Source organism: Loxodonta africana, chromosome X (genome assembly GCF_030014295.1).
Source record: "Loxodonta africana isolate mLoxAfr1 chromosome X, mLoxAfr1.hap2, whole genome shotgun sequence".
Classification (NCBI taxonomy): Eukaryota; Metazoa; Chordata; class Mammalia; order Proboscidea; family Elephantidae; genus Loxodonta; species Loxodonta africana.
The window spans coordinates 118,745,622-118,753,525 of record NC_087369.1 but is presented as its reverse complement, the minus strand read 5'-3'; positions in this window follow the sequence as shown (position 1 = coordinate 118,753,525).

The following is a 7,904-nucleotide window of genomic DNA, read 5'->3' as shown; positions in this document are numbered from 1 at the left end:
AAGTCCAAATTCAGGCATCAGCTCCAGGGGAAGGCTTTCTCTATCAGCTCTGGAGGAAGGTCCTTGTCATCTATCTTCCCCTTGACTAGGAGCTTCCCCGTGCAGGAACTCTGGGTCCAAAGGACACGCTCTTCTCCCGGCGCTGCTTTCTTGGTGGTATGAGTTCCCGATGTCTCTCTGCTCACTTCTCTCTTTTATATCTCAAAAGAGATTGGCTTAAGACACAGTCTAATCTTATAGATTGAGTCCTGCATCATTAACATAACTGCAACTAATCCTATCTTATTAACATCATAGAGACAGGAGTTACAACACAAAGGAAAATCACATCAGATGATAAAATGGTGGACAATCACACAATACTAGGAATTATGGCCTAGCCAAATTGATACAGTTATTTTTGTGGGCCACAATTCAATTCATGACAGGGCCTAAGGTTAGACCAGGGGGATATGGGCATAAAACAGTTGATGGGACTAAGGTGAAAGTTTGGATGAGAATTGGAAGATTTAAACAGGTCTTGTGAAGTAGTTGCATCTCCCTTACCTGAATGTATTATTGGTATGGATATTATGCCTAACTGGGGAACACACCCTCTACTTGATATTGTAAAACTGAAGGCATGTAAGTTTCCTTTTATGCCAGTACTGATTGGACGTGCTAAATGGGAACCATTAGAATTGCCCTAACCCACTCAGGTTGTTAAATTGGAACAGTATAGGCTACCTGGTGGACAAAAGGAGATTACTGCCTTGATTAAAGACGTGCTAAAGGCTGGAGTATTGGTACCAACAAATTCTCTGTTTAGCAATCCTGTATGGCCCATGAAAAAGGCAGATGGCTCATGGAGGCTAACAGTAGACTATTGAGGCCTAAATAAAATAGTGCTACCTGTGGCTTCAGCTGCTCTAGACATGGTATCAACAGTGCAGAAAATACAGCAGACTAAAGGAGACTGGTCCTCAATGACTGATCTTGCAAATGCGTTTTTCTCCGTACTAATCTCAGAAAAGAGCCAACCACAGCTTGCTTTCATGTGGGAAGGATTTCAACTTACTTTCACTACATTGCCATAGGGTTACCTGAATTCACCAGCTTACTGTCATAGTTTAGTTAGAAGAGACTTGGACTTGGTGCCGATCTCAAGTGTAATGATACATTACATTGGTGATATTGTTACTATCAAACACTGAAAAACAGGCTAGGGCTGATATGAATACAGCAGTGGCTCACATGTCCAAGAGAGGCTGGTTAATAAATCCAGCAGAAATCCAGGGCCCTGCCTAAATGGTGAAAATCTTGGGAGTAACTTGGGCAGGAGCTACCCATGATATTCCGCAGAAAACTAAGAATAAGTTGTTGCTATTACCTACCCCCAAGACAAAGCAAGAGGCCCAACATTTGGTTGGTTTATTTGGATTTTGGAGAACACATATTCCACATCTGCTGATACCTCGAGACAGACTCAGAGCAAGGGAATAATCTTCTCTCATTTGAATTTTTGCTGGAGGCCAGAAAGGGTGAAGATGAGACAAACTGCTGGAGAGCCCGACCGAATCATATGGACACCTGAAAATCAGACCTGAATGGCTGGATCTGAGTAACTTCACCGTTAAGACTCTTTTGTCCTACTGAAGGACTAATCATTAATGACTGTTTTGGACTGGTAAAATGATTGGAAGGGGGGAGTTAATCCGTCAAGTATGAAAGGATCAATGCCTAGAAGAGCCAAGGGATGGCCTGTGGTGCAATCAATTAGTTAATATGGCCCTTCCAGCCATGATCATTGTGACTCACACAAAATGATTGAGTGGGATCATACAAATAAGGTACATGGAACCTGTGATAGTTGAGATTGCGTGTCATCTTGGCTAGGCCATGATTCCCAGTATTGTGTGGTTGTCCTCCATTTTGTGTGTTGTGGATTCTGACCCCTACAAGTTGATAAGGCAGGATTGGTATAAAGTGTGTCTTGGGTCTCAGCTTTGCAGGAGTGTGTGACTCAAACCCCACCCTTACTAAAGTTACGTCCTTTCCTGGGGTGTGGCAAGGCTCTACCTCTCTGCATCTGGATCCCACATCCAGTTCATGATCAATTGACCTCCCCAGAGGCCTGCTATCTAACCTGCCAATTTTGGGATTTGCCAGACTTCACATCCTCTTGGGTTGGGGGGCCTATCATGTGACCTGACTCACCAACTTCCTCAGCCTTGTGAGCCAGCAGCCCGTGGTCTGAACTGCCAGTTTGGGTTCATCAGCTCTTGCAGCTGCATGGATCTGGAGAAGCCTATGCCTGACCCATTAATTTGAGACTTGCCAGCCTCCACAACCATGTGACACATTTCCTTTATACAGTTCATGAGTACTGTGAGACATTGCAGCATATTAGGGAACCCAAAGATGGGAAGGAGAGCACTGAGGGGAGAGGGAGTAGTTGATGTTAGAGGTGATGGAGTGGTACAGCAACTTGGAAAAGTTGGACATTTGGGACATCTTTAACCTCCACCTCATAGGAACCAGCTTTGTGCTGACTGTTATAAAAGAAATTATTTGTTTAATATTTCTTTAACTATGGTTTTATCATGTGTTTGTTTAATACTGACTTAATATGTGATTTATATAAGCATAAAGGAAAACATCTAGGTGCTTAGTGGACTGATTGTAGTGAGTTTCTAAGGCAACAAGGCTGTAGTTAGGCAGACCAGATGCTAGTTTACAGGCAAAGTATAGGCAAAACTACTTTTGAAGTATTTCCAGTGATATTTGCTGGTTCTTACAAAGAAAGAAGTAAACAGTAATTGGAAGACTTGCCAAGATCTGAAATGTTGATTTGGTTTAGTGCTTTCTGTCCTGTGTGCTCTAGAGTTTTTTCAGAGGGAAAGGATTAAACTGGGTCTCACAAAGAGTTCAAAAGTTTCAGGAGGAGTGATTTGTTCAGGCTTCTTCCTGCCTGGTATTAAATGGTCAGTGATTTTGTAGATTTTCCTCTTAGTCTTACAATCAATAGATATTTTGGTGTGTACTGTGTACTAAACATTGCGCTAAAGAAGAGTGGAGAAGTAAACGTCCCTGACCTTAAAAAGCTTACAATTGACTCAGGATGATTAAACATACGTCACTGAAATAACAGTGAACGGTATTAAGCAACATATAATTGGGCATTATACTTGTAAGTACAGAATATAGGTAAGGGTTCAGAGGGAACTAAGCTGTGAGTCATGGAGTGGCAAGTGAATACTTGAGAGGAAGTAGGGCCTGAGTTATATGATAGAATTTCAATAAGCACAGGAAAAGAGAAATGTGTATTCATTTTATTTATATACTTAAGAAACATTTATATAGTACTTATTATATGTTGGACATTGTTCTAAGTAACTCATTTAATCCTCATAATGAACTTATCCCCATTTTACAGATAAAGAAATGGAGGTACAGAGAAGTTCTAGGTGGTTGTTTCAGTGTACAGAGGTGTGGAAATGAAAACACATATTTCCCCTAACAATATGAAGATAAGCCTGACTAGATGCACCGTATATGTACTAGCGGGAAATAAGTTCGTATGGGGTCATATTATCTAGGACCTTAAAATTTAAGTAGAGAAGTTTGGATTGGCCATTTGGAATTGCTGCAAATTTCTGAAAAGTAGAGTAACAATATTGTTTTAGAAAGATTGGTTTGACAATGATGTGTAGGATGAAGAATAGGGGGCACAATCTAATGGGGAGGGTTGTTATATTGGGTAAAGGTTAGTCATAGAAGCCAGTTAAAAGATTATTTAACAATCCAGGCATGAGATAACAAAACCTTTAATTGGACTGTTCGTGGAAATAGACTAGAGACAGGGAAAAAAAAAAAGAAAAAAATCAACAGAAATTGTTAAATAACTTCAGTATGGAAGATGAAAATAAGAAAGTCAGGCAATGGTTTTGAGTCTTAGTAACTGAGATGATGTTAGTACACCCACTCCTCACTTATCAACATAGATTTACCAGGTCGTTATGCGAAAATCTGTGTTATACAAAAATGGAAGATACTTTTTTCTGTTTTCAGACCATTCATTTGTCTATTTTTTAATTTAGAAAATATAATCATAGAAATAACGACAGCTAAGATTTACGGATGTGCTCATCACTGTGATGAGTCCAGTTATGGATTGTTCTTCTGTGGAGAAGGAGGTTTGGAGGAGACAAAGCGGGATAAAGCCAGGCTGCATGACTCGAAGGCTTAACCACTTCACCTTCCTCCTATGCTGGGTCAGAGCTTCCCTCACAGAGCTGCCTCCAGAGCTGTATTCCCACCCCTAGAAGCCTTGAGTTCAGGATCCTGGAGCCTGTTCTGCCCTCTGGGGGGTCTGGCGAGTCACCAGAAGCTCCAGGCTTCCTGCAAGGTCGCTGGGAGTTGGGCCCCACCAAGGAAGATGCTTCAAGCCCTAAGTGGCTCACTTTCAGGTGTCATTAAATTCAAATGTATTTCTTCAAATGTGCCTCTTTCTTTCCTCCCTTCCTACCCCACAGCAATTTAGAGCTTTAGGACCTCAGGCTGAATAGGAACTTGGAACCCAGAACGGGCACCCACTGGCTCAGTGCTGGCTGTGAGTCCTCTAGGAGGCCGTGGCCATGGAGGAGGCCAGCCCCATTCAGCAGCTGGACTCAGTTCGCCCACCAGCAGGAGGTAGAGGAGGGTGGGGACAGCATAGCCCAGCTTTGGGGAGGCTCCGCAGAGACCCTCCTCCGGCGGGGGGAGGGGGATGATCCGAAGCCGTTGCAACCATGCCTGCCATCTCGTTACTGCGCAAAACAGTTGGAGAGTAGATTTTAATACTGCCATAAATTCGAAATATCAGATAACAAGATAGTCGATAAGTGAGAAGTAGGTAGTAGTACCTACTGATAAAGACAGTAGGTAGTATCTCTGATAAAGGTAGTACCTCTGATAAAGACAGTGGTGTCAAAAAGATTCTCTATTAATTGTTGTAATAAGTAGCCTGCTGCTGAGATGGAGCTCACATTGTAATTTTTTTTTCCTGTCTCCCTCTCATCCTTTGCTCTCTGACTTGTTTCTACCCCCCCACCCCAGCCCCCCACCCCATGCTGTAGCTCTTCAGGCCTTCTTGCACTGTCACTGGAGATTTGAACCCAGAGTGGGAGGAACATCCTGCACTGCAGATGTGGGCATTCTCAAAGCTAGGCAGCACATCGGATATTGTACACCACACCATACCTCTGGAATGCTTTGAGCACATTCTTAATGGGCAGTATTAGGCTCAAATTGCCAATTAAAGCTATGCATTCAGCCAAAAAATTTTTTTTTTTTTTATTCAGCCAAAGTAGATTTAACTTCTACACCTTTCTATTTGGAATTTCGCCACATGCACTGTTTTCTTCAGTCTGTTAATTGGCCCATGCTTCCTTTTTGGATTCTTTTTTTCCCATGGGTGGAAAAGGCGATTTAGTCATTTGTTCTCAGAAGGAAAAAAGGCTTTGATAAATAGCATCACCAATGTGGTCTCATTTCTAGTCATCTGATGAGTGAGGTTAGTTCATTTATAAAATGGGCTATTAAAATGCATTTCATACCTAAAATACACTGGGAAGTGAAGTGCTCAGAGCAGAGGCTCTGAGACTGCCTCTCCATTCTACAGAACGTTTAGTAAAATAAATTCTTCCGTAGGCAAGGTTGTCCTCTGTGCTTCTCTATCACTAAATTTCTTTCCCACGTCATGTATAATGCTTGATGATGTCTGCCTAACCATCACATGAGGCTATTTCCTTGCATTCAATGTAAGATAGATGATCTCATTGTGTTAGATGTTGATTCAAAAAGAATATTAAATAAAAACAAACAAATATCACAGGGACCAAATATATGTCTTATATATCTAGGTTACTCACATGAACGTAATGGCAGGCACCAGTGTGATGCCTCTGCCAGCATTGGTGATAGTTATTTTACTGATCTACTCAAAATCTATTTAAAGAGACATAAGTGAGCTGAAAGGCTGATATTTAAAAGTGTCCCTGCCATATCCCCAAGGAAGATAGACATTAAATCGAAATAACTTCTTACTATTTTGTTCTCTTTTTAGGTTGGATAATAAAATGATATCCTAGGTATGTACCCAAAAGACTTGAAAGCAGATACTCAACAAGAGACTTGTACACACATACTCATTGCAGCACTATTCACAATAGTCAAAAGGTGGAAACAACCTAAATGTCCATCAACAGATAAGTAGATAAACAAAATGTGGTACATACATACAATGGAATACTATGCAGCCAGTAGGAGAAATGAAGTCTTGATAAATGCTTCATTGTGATGGAGCTTGAAGATGTTACGATGAATGAAATAAGCCAGTCACAAAAGGACAAATATTGTATGACTTCACTTCTGTACATATATATATAGAAATATATAGAGGACGAAGTTTATTAGTGGTTACCAGGAGTGGGAGCAAGGGGGAAAGGGGGGTTAACGCTGATGGAAAAATCACATTGATTAAGGGAATTGCACAGCTGATTATTGTAATTGCTGTCAATAAGTTATACATCTGTAAAAAGTTGAATTGGCAAATGTGTGATAGATATATTTAAAATAATGACAACAAAGAGTAGCTGCTGAGACTGCTTATGTACAACCAAACACCTCGTGAGATTTGGTTCTTTTCTTCGGAGGATAGGTCATGGTTTTTATGGGACATCCCAGTTAATTGGCCTAATAATTTTTTTGTGTGTGTGCTTGAAGTGAAAAGTTACAAATCAAGTCAGTCTCTCACGCAAAAACTTATATATACACCTTGCTACATACTCTCAATTGCTCTCCCCCTAATGAGACAGCCTGCTCCTTCCTTCCACTCTCTCTTTTCATGTCCATTTCGCCAGCTTCTTACCCTCTCATCTCCCCTCCAGGAACGAGATACCAACATAGTCTCAAGTGTCCACCTGATCCTAGAAGCTCACTCTTCACCAGCATCCCTCCTAAATAATGTTTTTAGTGCTTCTCTGTTCTACCTCTAAGTTCATTGTGTAGTGCCTGGAGTCTTAAAAGCTTGCAAGCAGCTATCCAAGGTGCAATAATTGGCCTCTATTCACCTGGAGCAACAGAGGAAGAAAGAGAGTCAGGAATAGGAGAAGGGTATGAAATACATGGCTAATTGGCTCCGTGAACACCCTCCTCCTTTGCTATGAGACCACAAGAACTGGATGGTGCCTGGCTACCATTACTGAACATTTTGATCAAAGATTCCATAGAGGAATCCTGATCAAAAGGGGGAAAATGTAGAGCAGAATTTCAAATTCCCATGGACTCTAGACTTTCTGAAGCCATGGAGGGTGAATGAACCCTTGAAATTATTGCCCTGAGATAATCTTTAAATCTTAAACCAAAAATATCCCCTGAAGTTATCTTAAAACCTAATGATAGTTTAGCTTAACTAGAAAAAAAGGTCTGCCTTGAGCATTACGCTCTTTTAAGAACTAGCTATTCCAGATCAAATTGACAACAGCAACTTGAAAGATTAAATAGGAACCTTAGGGGGGTCAGTGAATTTATATTAATGGGGGAGGAACAACTCAGAAAAGGAGGGTGAGAATGGTTGCATAACGTGAAGAATGTAATCAATGCCACTGAACTGTATATGTAGAAACTCTTGAATTGGTGTATGTTTTCCTGTGTATATTCTCAACAACAACAACAACAAAATAAATAAGATTCAGAGAAAAAAGCTTCTCACTATTTTGCTCTTTTTAGATTGGATAATAAGATGAGATTGGTTGATTTTATTTTGACGTTTTTCTTTTTGATTTCACGGTCCGCTTAGTATGATACCATTAAGTTTTGGTTTCTCCACAGTGATCCACACTTATTTATTGATTTACTAATAAAATATTATGAAAATATTTTTA